The 13,833-nt window shown below is 39.1% G+C and overlaps 1 long non-coding RNA gene across 4 annotated transcripts; it reads right to left on the bottom strand.

Annotated features, from left to right (window-relative positions):
• Nucleotides 1-4,009: 4,009 nt before the first annotated feature.
• On the bottom strand, nt 4,010-9,629 carry LOC113539709 (uncharacterized). Of its 4 annotated transcripts, none has more exons than XR_004580194.2 (4): nt 9,397-9,629; nt 8,740-8,854; nt 6,193-6,335; nt 4,010-5,966 (listed from the first exon to the last, which is right to left on the bottom strand). It is a non-coding gene; the product is annotated as an uncharacterized LOC113539709 (long non-coding RNA). The 4 variants fall into 4 exon arrangements; XR_004580195.2 differs by adding an exon at nt 6,955-6,996 and having other exon boundaries at nt 4,010-6,335; nt 9,397-9,628; XR_004580193.2 differs by having other exon boundaries at nt 4,010-6,335; nt 9,397-9,621.
• Between the last annotated feature and the right edge of the window lie 4,204 nt (nt 9,630-13,833).

A 13,833-nucleotide genomic window follows, 5' to 3' on the forward strand; every position in this document is an offset into this window, starting at 1 on the left:
GGTAAAGGGGAAAGTGGAAACGTCAGCTCAGGTCTAAATTGATTACAGTCTGATCAGAACAGAGCTGATAAATGCTGAACTGCTCTCTCTCTCTTTCTCTCTCTCTCTCTCTCTCTCTTTCTCTCTCTCTGCTATCTCACGCCTTTTCCGATGTCTCGTACTGATGGATTGAATTCTCTCTCCCAAAGCACTCGTGTTGTTCATGATCCTGAAGGAAGTCTGGCTGTGAAAGAGCGTTTCAGACTAAAGCTCTTGCAGCCCGTTTCGATGAAAAGACCAGAATAACAGACTCTATCATTAAATTTAACTGCTGTGACATCTGCTGCTCCAATTCAGAATACATTACCAGAGCAGCGGAAGGCTGAGGCACCGCATCCAGCATGTGTTCGTTTCAATTAACTGGCAAAAAACGTGGAAAAATATGTGAATTATTCTATAGTTATACAAATACAGCCACGTAATAACACTCTTCTGCTTCTTTTTTCTTCTTATCACTCCCATTAGCAGCTGAAATACTTTTGCCACACCTTATTAAACCTTTTTTTTTTTTTTTTGCAGATCCATTTAAATGACTTCATGGCACAGCAATAAAGCACTGCAGAGCACCGCGGGCACTGAACCAATTAGAAACAATTGTCATTTCGTATTCTGAACTCTGTGAGGCGAGGGTGCACATGCTGCTCTAAAAATTTACCTATTAAATGTAAGTAAATGCAAGGCAAAGGTAAATGTTACATCATAAATGAAACAATTGTGGCATAACCAGTTGAAGGTAAAAGTGCGTTTAACAATTGAAATGGAAGTTGATGGAAACTTACATCCTAAAATAAACATTAAAGTAACTATGATACAGAAATAGGGTAAAAGTAATGTAAGTGTTACATTATAAACAGAAGGTGAAGATCATTGCTACATCATATATGAAACCAAAGGAATTGTGACATCATATACAGAAGATTAAAGTAATGTGATGTCAAACAAAACAAACGTAATTATGACATAAATAAAACAAAAATAATTGAGACATCATGCTTACTGTTAATCAGGTTTGATGTGAAGTTGTGTGATTTTTTTATTTTTATTATTTATTTATTTTTTTTAAGTTGAGGTCCGAATTTAAAAGATTAAAAAAAGAACGTTTTCTTGTGTGTGGCTTGGTGGTGCTGTGGTAAAGCTGTTGCCCCACATCTGTGAGGTTGTGGGTTCAAGCCTGAGTTGATGGTGGAAAGCCTGAAGGTTGGTTGGAAGGCAAAAGAGGAGGAGGAGGAGGAGGAGGAGGTTGATGGAGACAGGAGGAGGAGGAGGAGGAGGAGGGGGGATGGATGTTGAGGTGGGGTTGGGGAAGGGGTTGGTCAAAACACAAAATGTAATGTGGGTGTGATAGAGCTCTGTACCTACTTTCTTCTAGTATGGTACATCTTACCTCAATCCACACCTCCTGCCCCCGTCCAAATCAATGCCCTCCTCCACCTTTTCTTTCTCTGTAGCCTGTTGTCTGCCCAACTGTCTCTCTCCGTGGCCCATTGACCACGCCAGCTCAGTGTGCTACCAGCTCTTTCAGTGGCCCATTGACCGCCCCAGCAGCCTGCTAGCTCTCTCAGTGGCCCATTGACCGCCCCAGTTCAGTACCACACCAGCTCTCTCAGTGGCCCATTGACCGCCCCAACTCAGGAACTTAGTAACCACCCCATTCTCTCAGCATATTATGTGCCCAGTTATTGTACTTTGGTGATCTCACGCTGCTTTGATCCACCAATTTTCATCATCAAGGGGTGCCGTGTAACCAAATGAGCTATAGCTCTCATAGTGATACACCCTTTTAAAACATTTCTTTTTTAGATTCTGGTTACTGGTAGGGACTAAAAGCAGAATTGAACTTGTGCTATATACCACAGAGGAGCAGTACTCTTACCAGTGTGCTATGGAAGGATCAGTTTGGGCTTTGCACATTGGGCTTTTGTTCTGGAAAAAGAAAATAAAGCCCTTAAAAAAAAAAAAAAAACCTAGAACAAACTTCATACCAGAGTATCAATTTAAAAAAAAAAAAACACACTTTCAGATTGAGGTTATTCGTAGGATGTTGAGTAAAAGGAGAGTTGAACCTGCGCTATACACCACCAGGGAGCATTACTCTAACCACTGTACTATAGAAGCATATTAGTGGTGTTGACACATTGTACTTTTGTCCTGCATCAACCAAAAAAAAACTCGCACAAAGCCTTTCAGAAAAATTTCATTAGAATAAGTTGGTCTTTAACTTTGAGTTGGTTCTTAACTTCAGCCCCTTCCCTGTAGGTTCAGTGCAGTTTCAGTAACAGGAAGCTGCAGGTGATGCTGCCACACCAACACCAGTCCAAACCAAAGTGAAAGATTTACTCTGTTGTACTAATGTGAGTCTGTTGGGAAATTTCTGGAATGTTCTCCTACTGTTTTATTTTGTTTGCTTCTTCTTTTCTTCTGAAACAACAGAATGCACATGTTTTGAGATCTTAGTCTGATTAAAGGTAATAATTACTGATAATTATTAACACACCCTCAATGACTTTCCTCTAACCATCATGATACACACAGTTCCACTATAGTGAAGGTGTGAATGGGTAACTTTCAAGAGCAGCATTTACCCACAATGCATTGTGGTTTGACACAATTCTCTTTTTATAACGTTGATATCGATAATGGTACGTTTAAGGAGGCACAATAAAATGCTTGATATTTCAGGAATATAACGTTATATTTGATGTGTTAAACTTGGAGTTTCATGTAACACCACTGAAATTATTTACTTTACCATCAATCAATCAACTAATAGTCTGACTCTGTATAGTGTGTTGCTGCCACGCTTGAGTGTGCCAAACTGCTTCTCAGGAAATCTAAGTTGCTGTCCCACATTTTCCCCTCACGTTGCAGGTGTATGCTCATATGTTTCAGCAACAACAGGGAAAGAAAAAGTCCATCTACACCAACAAACCTGGTGACCGGTTCCCAAAAGCAGCATCAAGTTACGATCATTGCGCACTCTAACATCTACTGATGATCATTGATCTGAGATAACTTTGGGAAACATCACCCTGTTTGGTTGCTGTGTTTAACTGAAGTGTGACTGTTTGGAGACGTCTAAAACTTCATCCTCTCCTCTCAGGTTCATTTGGTTTCTCAGATTTTGTACTGCCAAAATCCAACAGACAGTGAAGTTTGAACTTTCTTTAATCAATCACACAGATTTCAACTGAGCATTGGAGGTTATGTGGTGTGTTTTTTTTTTTTTTTTTTTTGGTGATGTTCACCTTGTGTAGGATTTGGTGGTGTTGTGACAAAAATCTCATCTTTTGTCTGGAAGTTTGCTGGTTCAAATCTCACACTGTTTGAGTTGATGGTGGGGAAACCTGACTGTGTGCTGGAGAGCAAGAGGAGGTTGATGGAGGAGGAAGTTGAAGGATGGTGGATATGTTTAAGGGAGAGGGAGAAGGAAATCAACGGGGGAGGGAAAGGAGAGGAAGTGATTTGCAAGACACATAAGAAAATGTGCCTCACCCTCTCAGTTAGTGTTTTCAAGCCAATAACCTGTACCACCCTGAGCAAAGCTCAACCAACTGAGCCACAAATCTCATACCAGAACACCTTTTTTTTCTTTTCCTTTTTTTTTTTTAAAAAAAAAACATTTATCTTTTAAATTCAGGTTCTTAGTAGGAAACTGACCAAAAGCAGGTTCAAACCGACAACATACACCACCACAAAGTGTTACTCTAACCACTACACTACAGAAGAATAATGCTACAGTTGGCTCATTGCACTATTGGCTTAATAAATCATCTGTACTCACCAAACCCAACAATCTTTAACCACACATTGCACATTCTCACTGATTATTCCACCAGAAACTTCAAACATGAATTCAGACTGAACAAAATACAAATTGTTACGTCATAAATGGAATATAAAATTAACTGTGTCAACATTAACGGAAAGTAAAAGTAGGTTGAAATGGAAGGTGAAAGTCATTGTTACATCAGGAATTGAAGAATTAAAGCTAATGATATAAAACAGAATTTTAAGGTAATTGTTTCTTTATGTTCAGAGCTCCACCTTATTCACTATACGTATAGTACACTATTTTCAGAGTCTGGACATTTTATAGCAAAGTAGATCAGTATCAGCATACTATTAAATTCCCACAATGCACTGCAACAGGGTAGTGCCCAAATGATATAGAGTAGCAGGTATAGAATACCCATAATGCCTTTGGATATTTGCTATTTCGGATACAGCCATTAACATTTCTTTTGCTTTCTAAGTGTGCTAAAACCAAGATTAAAACGTCATTAAATTATCCTATTTTTTAATTTTTTTTGTAAAAGCTACGTTTGTTTGTCACTCAGTGCATCTTAATTATGTAAAATTCATCGAGTTGCTGTCTGTGGGGAATCTTAAAAGCTGTTTGGTTTAGTCAATTATAAATAAATTACATCTTGTTTGATGGATTTAATGGCTTTACTCCAATCATTATCACAGATTGGCTTCATTTCCATAATGCCTTAGTTGATGTTTGTTTTAAACTGCAGCAGGTTCAAGGTGTAGGTACATTTGTGGAAGTTGGAAGCAACTCGCAGATAAACACAGAAACCCACCATCGTCTCATAACCATTTCTTAAAACCCATACCAAATTTTCACAAGCTTCAGAACACTGACACCAGAGTAGGGTAATAATTAGTAAAAATCATCTTCAGTAAACTGAGGACAGAACAGTACCTGACATGCTTAAGGAATACTCTGATCTCTTGACATGACAGATGTGTGTTGTACTATTTTGCATGTATGTTAACTGTCTCACTGATTTAAGTCAAATCTAAGTCAGATTCTGGTGTACTTAGCAAATAATTTGGTGAACTTCAGATTTGGATTTCCATTCAGTATCTAAAGCTGAAATTCAAAAACAAGCTATCAGTGTTTATATGATTTTTTAAAAATGTATAAGCTGCTTAACATCTGCAGCAGAGACACAACAAGCATATCTAACAGTCACAGCATAAGTAAAAATGAAATATAAAAGGAAGGCAAAAATGAGTGTTGCATTGTAAATGTAAGGTGAAAGTAATTGTGACATCATAAATGAAACACAAACATAAATGTGACATCATAAACGAAACACGAATGAAATTGTGACATCATAAACGAAACATAACCTATTCGTGACATCATAAACGAAACACCAAAGCAATTGTGACATCATAAATGAAACAACATAATTGTGACATCATAAACGAAACACCGAAGCAATTGTGACATCATAAATGAAACAACATAATTGTGACATCATAAACGAAACACCGAAGTAATTGTGACATCATAAATGAAACACAAACACAATTGTGACATCATAAACTAAACACCAACGTAATTGTGACATCATAGAAGAAAGGTAAAAATGAGGGTTCCGGTCTAAATGGAAGGTAAAGAACTGAAACATAAAAGTAAAATGTAATTGTGATGCCATTAAAAAGATAAAATGGAAGGTGAAGATAATTAATAAAAATCGTAAATGAACCATAAAGTAAGTGTGACATCATAAACAGAAGTTAATCATGAGTTGTACACTCTAAGCACATCGCGTGTGATCTGTGTGTAGCCGCGTTTTCGCACACAGTGTGCAGAGAGGGTGATGTGTGTAATTGGATTTCGGAGAGAATGTAGGCCAACGGCTCTGTCATGTGTGTGTGATTGTGTGTGTTTGGACACAGTAAATTTCATTTCCAGTTCTGCACATTCAGTGTATTGCAAACACACACACACACACACAAACACACACACACGCATGCTAAATGTTATGAAACGTTATTTGGAGGAAGATATTAATGTTAATATTAATTATTAATGTTTCAAGTTAAAAAAATTTCAGTATCCTTGACAGCTGCAGCTAGTTTGAGCTCTGTATTCACATCTCGATCTGCTGGGGTTTCAAGTTGGGTCACTGCAACAAACACACACACACACACACACACACACACGTATACACACACACACAAAACCCTCAAGGCTTTTTCTTTTTTTAAATTTATTTCTGCCTCAAATTTTTTGCTCTGTCATTTTTCTCTGTATACTCTATTCTCTTTTTTCTGTCTGTGGAGATGGCACTCTGTGGATGAGTACAGTACACACACACACACACACACACACACACACACGTCCTTGCTTACGTAAACCCGTTTCCTGCAACACTCATGCCTCCTCTCTCCCTCTCCATCTACTCGGCCCTTAGTGCAGCCTCTTTGTGGTGCTCCTGTTGCCTTGGAAACTGCTGTCCTGACAACGCGGATGCTGGAGGTCGCCAAAGCAATGCCTGGATTCCAGTATGTAAAGAGAGATATAGAAATGTTGCGTGTCTTTGTTTATCTTTCATGTTGCTGGCTGTTTAGATAAGATTGAAAGCACCCTCTTCTCTCCATACCCCCCCCCCCCTCTCTCTCTCTCTCTCTCTCTCTTTCTGTCTCTTTCTCTCTTTCATTTATGGAGCTTCTGAACATAGCTGCAATGCTCATGGCTGCTTGCAGAGGTGTAAATGTTGTGAATAATGGATTAGGATCAGCATGAAGAGAAGTGTGTGTGTGTGTGGGTGTGTGTGTGTGTGTACATATGTATGTGTGTTCGTGTGTGCACACATGCTTGAACAAACTGCACTCAATGCAAAAATAAATAAATAAATAAAAAATTTTCACCCAGAATAAATTTTTATTCTGTCAGAGGAGATGAGAAACACACACACACACACACACACACACACACACTGTGAGAGCTGTGTAGAGTTTTGATCTAAGACCAGTTTTGCTGACTTCTATGCAGACACACTGCAGAGTCTTGCCATTTTGTTTCCGTGTCCAAAAGTACAGTGGCTAATTTATCCAGTACAATCATGAAATCCCACAATGCACTGTGCTAGGTTAGCGTCCTCATAATTTTACCTGTAATCCTCTTTAATGGGAATATGAGGTGCTGCAGTTTGGCTGAAAAAATAAAAAATTAATGTCACGGTCACATACTGACGTAAATGAAAGTTTAAACGAAAATGATAAAACCAAAATTAGCCTAATTTTCCTTTGCCCATTTGTTAGAGGCTTTATGGTAGGCATGCTACTCGAGCAGTTATGGTAAAACTATGTACAAGTACATCAATGTTATCTTGAAAATCCCATAGTCATGCTAGCGGATAGCAATATTCGTTTAGTGCAAATAATCGAACAAACAAAACCTCGGAATAATAAGCTGATATTCCAACATGTTAGCAATGGATTCATGAGGTTGTCCATCCCAGATTGGCTAAAAAGTCCAGGAAAAAAGAGAAATTTAAGGATGTTTGTCTGTAGATCACTAACCAGTAGGCTGTCTTTGAGTCAAACACATGGAACTGTCTTTTTACAGTATAAACTAATTCGTTGTTCCCCGTTAGAAGTCACCACAGCTGATCATTGGTCTGCATCTTTGATTCAGCACAGGTTTTATGGCAGACACAACCTACACATCTTACCCAGGCTGGGGACTGGCACTGAGAGCACCCAGGAATCAAACCGGGCCACAGCAGTGAGAGTGCAGAATCCTTAGCCGCTGGACCACAATATAAACTAGTTTATGAAGATAAATATAAAACGCCCTTAGAACTCCTGTCAGGTTAGCTCATGTAGCCAGCTAAGATTATGAAGAGTCTTGAATATTCTCTCTGGAATCTTGTCAGGTTAGCTAATGTTAGTTAACTAGGTAGTGGATACTAAGCTGTCAGTGGATACTAAGATTTCACTTTAAAAAGTCCTCTGAGAAATCCTGTCAGGTTAGCTCATGTTCTTCAGCTTGCTAGTGTTAGCAGTACAGAGGTTTAACACCCAAGAATATGACTTAAAGCTGTGCCAAACATTTTGTCAGGTTAGCTTCTAGCTATTGTTAGCAGTAAATACTAAGAGCATCTATAAATATTCATTTAAAATTGTCTCAGAAATCTTGTCAGGTTAGCTCGTTATCCAGCTACGAGGTGTTAGCAGTAAAGATTTTTAACATTCAACAGTATGACGTAAAATCTCCTCAGAAATCAGTTCACCTAACGTCAGCCAGCTAGCAAGTGTTAGCAGTGAATGGGCCCGCTAAGAACATTTATAAACATGGCTTAGAATTCTGACAGAAATCCTGTCAAGTTAGCTAGCATTAGTCACATACCTAGTGTTTTTATATTCATGAATATGAATTAAAATCTCCTCAGAAATCAAGTCAAGTTAGCTTCAAGCTAGTGTTAGCAGTAAACACTAAGAACATTAATAAAACAGAACTAAATCCACACAAAAACAGGGATCCCAAAGTATCCTTTCAGTTCATGTGAATGAAGTGGCAAAGCGCCAATCCATCATCTCATGAGTTTTATTCATTTATAACTCTATGTAAAAATTGGCTCATTTGTGCAATTGTGAGGCTGCAGTGCTTTTTTTTTTTTTTTTTTTTTAAAGAAATGCACAAGAGAACAGTAATTTAAGAGTACAAGTCTGAGTACACATCAATCCAGCTCATTTCAGTTTCATCATCATTTTACACTTTTACACAGTCTGGAAGTGACTGTGTGTGTGTGATGTGCAGTAGGGTCACTCTCTCACTCACACACACACACACACACACACACACACACACACACTGAGAGAACGTGTGATGATAATGACGATGATAATGCGGCTCCTCACACAGAAACCACAGAAAAGCGCTAAATTATTCACCTTTCTCCGGCTCACCATTAGTCCTGCCTCAGGCCTGCAGTGAACGCCGCAGAGGGAGCGCGGTAATTACTGCTTCCTGTCCACGAGAGCTGTTAATTAGAGATCACATGTGGACCTGAACAGAGGACACGTGTGATCAGGACCAACAGGAAGCCAACAGGAAATCAGGATTATATTCAGGAATGATCTCAGTGCACAGCGGTAATACGGCATCGAATCCGGAATACACAAGCTTGCGTTTGGATCAAACATAAAGAATTAAACACTCTGTGTGGTGCTGTTATAGGAAAATAATCAGCGACAGGGTGGTGAGATGAAGCAGGGTGACTGTTACCAACCTGAAGATGATTATTTTCCTATAACAGCACATCCCAATGTGTTTTTTTTCCTCTACAGCAATTTTTCAATTAGTACAATTTTTAATTTATTAAGGAACCCATACTTTTTATCCACTTACAGTTGCATTTAATGTTACATGGAAGCATCAGATGGAGGACACGTAAATGCATTGTTTTCTTTTTCAGTTCTTACTGTATGTCTAGTTGAGATTAATGTAATTCTGTATATGTAAGTGTTAAGCGCTGTAAGTGTTAAGTGGTTTTTGTTCTTTTTTTGTGATCATTTAAAGTTACAGAACAAAGCTGTTAAATTGCTCACCTGCTCCAAGAAAAGGCGTCTGTCATGAAGCGGAGGATTGCGGATCTAAGCACAAGCTTTATTTTTAGCAAATGCAGAATACAGAAATAGTAAAATGGCAAAACTCTGAACACTGAAACACAGTGGGAATGAAACCACGCAAAGTGTGCGTGCGATTAAACAGTTTAAGTAGGTGGCGTGAAAACGTGACGCAGGTGTGCTAGGAGTCAGGTGAGCGTGAGCGTTGTAATGTCCGGAGTGGAATCGGGGACAGACGTGACAGCATCACATCACCCTGATTTTAGCCTCTCTTCACAGAGTCCAGTTTAGGACACTGATATTTCTTCTTACAGTGATTAAAGGTATAATCAACAGATCTGACGAAACGTAGCCGAAGGTAGCTGTTTATAAATTCAAAACCCAAAAGCCACGCCTCCAGGCTTGCTCATAATTTATTTTTCTCCTTTACACAGAGACCAGAGTTTATCCTCTGAAAAGATATTTAAGGAAGTAACAAGAATGTGATGAGAAACGTCACTAAATATAACAAGAAATGCTCTGAGTGGATAGTCACTGACCGCTCCTTTAATGACTTCTCATTTATTGATGACTTGCTCAGCCATTATTCTGCCTCAAGGACCTTGAGGTCTTCAGGTCACTTACTTCTGGATGTTCCATGGTCTCGGATAAAGATTAAATGCCGTGACCAGTCGCTGATCAATAGATGTGCTCGCACAATTACTTTGGACTAGAACCTGTTTTGTGTGTGTTTTCTTAAAACACTTGAAGCGCGTGGTCATGGATCTGAGTCATGTTTTAATTATATACAGCACTTTGGTCAACACAGTTGAATAATTATTATTATTAATATTATTAGTATTATTACTATTTTGCTTTTTATCACATCATCAGTTTATTTCTATTAAATAGGTCTAACTATCCCTTGGTGTCATGATGAGATTAATTCTATTGGTTGTTAACTTGGGTGTGTAAGTGAGAATATTACAACAGGAAATGGATGGAGAGAAACAGAAAAGAGAGCTGGAAAATGGAGAATATAATAAATAAAGAGTAGCGGGGAGAGAGGACGAGTGCAGGAGAGCTGAGAGTTGCTTTATGTAATTGGAGTGTCGTTGTCTAAATGAGTAATCAGCACGGAGAGCTGTAGTGCTGGCAGGATGGAGTGATGAAGCACCCTTATCATCTCACTCCATCCAAACAACTGCGCTCCTCAAGCCCCGGTCCATGACCCGGTGACCACCCATGACCTCATCAGGCATCTGTGGTTGTCATGGGAACATATATAAGGTGTGTATATACTCTGCTAGGTCCTGCTGAAATCAGAAAAGTGAAAACTGAGGATTTTTAACAAGCAGAACAATTTCAGTTATAAATAGGTGTACATGTTCAGTCCATCATACGATCATAATCGCTATGTACATTTAAAGCTGCTTCTTTGTTTTAGAAAATTAACTGTAGAGGTGTGTGTTTTTGTATTTAAATGTGTGTATTACTCTTTCCAAGTCAATAAAAATCGATACATGATCTATAATGTGTGTGTGTATGAGAGATACATTTAAATCAGCTAGCAAACAATATTTACTCCTTCACTGGGACTAACACTAAACACCGCTTGAGGAAAAAAAATGAAGCAGAGTTACTGTTACAACACTGAAGCTGATTATTTTCCTATCACAACACGACCCAAGTGTTTTATTCCTCTTACACCACAGCATTTTGCCAGTGATTACAGTTCTTCACTTGCTAATGAACAAGTCATGCTTTTTTATTCATTTATAGTCTCTACAAAACAAGTTCCTGTTATTACATAAACAGGAATCCTCGTTCCCTCACCAGCTTCATGTTTTTCTCTCTCTTGAAAGACTGAAAAAAACACAGCTTGTTGTGTTACCAAGAAACCACAAAGCGTAAACCTCCTGTCCCGTGTTAGAAAATGAATCAACTCCTTCTGACCAATCAGAATCCAAAATTCAACAGTGTAATGGTATAAATATATTTAATCCATCAGTTATATCGTGTGTGCTTATATCATGTGTGCTTATATAGTGTGTGTCGAACGAGGACAAACTGTCATGAGGCTTCTCTTTGATCGGACGCAGCTTCAAAGTGGTTATGCAAATTTTTAAAACAAATTTTAGCTTGTAGTGTAACTAAAGAATGATCACTTTGTTTTCTTAAATTTTACCCATTTATAGTTTGCCCTTTTCAGACAGGCCAGAATACGGTATTTTTGTGTAAAATAGAGCAGGTTAGTCTGGAGACTGTGGCTTATTGTTTTGTTTGTGTGTGTGTGTGTGTGAAGGTTATTTTTTTGTTTGCCTTCTCTCCGCTGTATTTTTCCACTCTTCTCCATAACTATGGCAACCTGGTCGAGTTGAAAATCTGGGTCTGCAGTGGAAAAAAACAACACGCAGGCAGATGTGGACTTTTGGCAGCGTAGAGTCTGTCCATCACACTGTCTCTCCACATCTATCTGTGGTGTGAATGAAAGACAGAGAGGGAAAAAAACAAGGCAAAAAGCTTGCCTCATCTGCTCCCAGCTGCCCGTGGTGTTGGCACTATGTGTGTGTGTGTGTGTGTGTGTGTGTGTGTGTGTGTGAGGATGCTGAGATATGCTGAGAAGTATCTAAACATCACAATTCCTCTTTCTTCATCACTCCTGCATTCACTTTGTTCCAGTCTCTTCAAATTTTGTTCTTTTAAAGGAACAAAATTAATTTACAAAATTCATTCCTGTTGCCCTGTCTTAAGTTCGTTCATCTTCGCACTGGACCCACAAAAGCTAACACGATGCTAATTTAAGGCTAGTGCACTGATGATGCACTTAATACACTATGGAACTTACTGCAATCTATAAACATGAACAAAACTTTACAGTGTAGCTGAACAGTGTGACGTTCCCTCCTGTCACTCAATAATCCGTTTTATAACCATGTTAAACACCACTGGAGTTAAACGAAACGCCGCAGCGTGGCGTATAGATCATCATGTGCATCACCAGGCATCTCTGGTCTAAACATATAATTAGAATGAGTCCTCCTGCAGAGCTCAGTTCATATGACACTGGTGATTTCACTGCACACACCGCAGGATAATGTAAAGCACCTTCCAGCAATCATCAACACACTCTGGCTTCAGAAGCTTCCGGAAAAACTAGCGACGAACCAAATGGACCGGAGGATAAGAGTCATGAGAAACACACACAGGTACAGTCCCATACCATGACAATCAAGTTGATGTGTGTAATAAAGTTTTTATTCTCATAAACACTTCCTCGATAATGACGGCAGACGATGTGAAGCACCAACATTCAACTCATCAGAACAAAGAGGGTGCCATTAATTACTCATCACTCACGTTGCCTGGCAATTCAGAAAGCTCCGCCTCTTGTGCTAGCATTCAGGCATTCTAGCCGAGGGATTTATTTGTTTTTGAGGTGGCGCTTTAGAAGGAACTTTCGAGGGGTTACTGACCATCATACTTTCCTTTTTTTCACCACGATACTTTGCTACATTTGGTGAAGTAAGAAAGCTTTTTAATTTAACTCATTTGGCTGATGCTTTTATCCAAACTGTGCAGTTGATGGTTAAGGGTCTTGCTCAAGGTCCCAACAGTGGCAGCTTGACGATGCTGAGATTATGAGCTCACAACCTTGTAATCAGTAGCCCAATATCTTAATCACTGTGGCACCAGTGAGCTCAGGAGTGATCAGGAGAACCAATTCCAGGTCTGTACTCTGAACCGTGGAAGCTATCTGCTCTCATGCCAGATAACATGATTGGTTCAACTTGCTTCCTTCTTCAAGTTTGGTGATAGTGGAAAAAGAGTTGTTATGGTCAGCGGAGGAGAGGGAACACTTTATTCCATATTCCAAATAAAGATCTTCATAGGACTGAACCACTTTAATTAGAGCTTTGAGTGCTTGAGAACATGCTTGAAAAATGCTCATGTCTCATGTGGGACTGCATGGCTAAAAATCTTCTTATAGAAGAATGGCTTTTTATTTGCAGGTATTCCTGCACAGTGACATGCCATGCATCCAAAAATCACTGTCCTTCTCCACTTGAGCGTTGGCCCCACAGAAAAACCCAGCAAATGGACGTACCTAGTAGCAACTATTTTGCAAAAGTGATGTATGGAATTGAGCAGCAGTTCAGGAGAAATTCTTCTATGTGACAGCAAACCTCCGATTATAAGCTCCGACCCCAAACAAGCCCAGAATTGTGTAGTATTTAGGTCAAGTGTGAAAATGCCCTGAATCTGAAACCATAACTACTTCTTTATAGAAGTTGGCTTGTGAGAGTTGTTTGGTTTTTGTAATCATATCTTCACACACAGTTGACAGTGCAGGGTGGTAGAGTAGAAGCAAAAAGATCAGGAGTGAAATAACAGAATTCTCTTTCTTTATACTTCGAGAACAAGTGGAACAGTTTGGAA

Source organism: Pangasianodon hypophthalmus, chromosome 20 (assembly GCF_027358585.1).
Source record: "Pangasianodon hypophthalmus isolate fPanHyp1 chromosome 20, fPanHyp1.pri, whole genome shotgun sequence".
NCBI classification, from domain to species: domain Eukaryota; kingdom Metazoa; phylum Chordata; class Actinopteri; order Siluriformes; family Pangasiidae; genus Pangasianodon; species Pangasianodon hypophthalmus.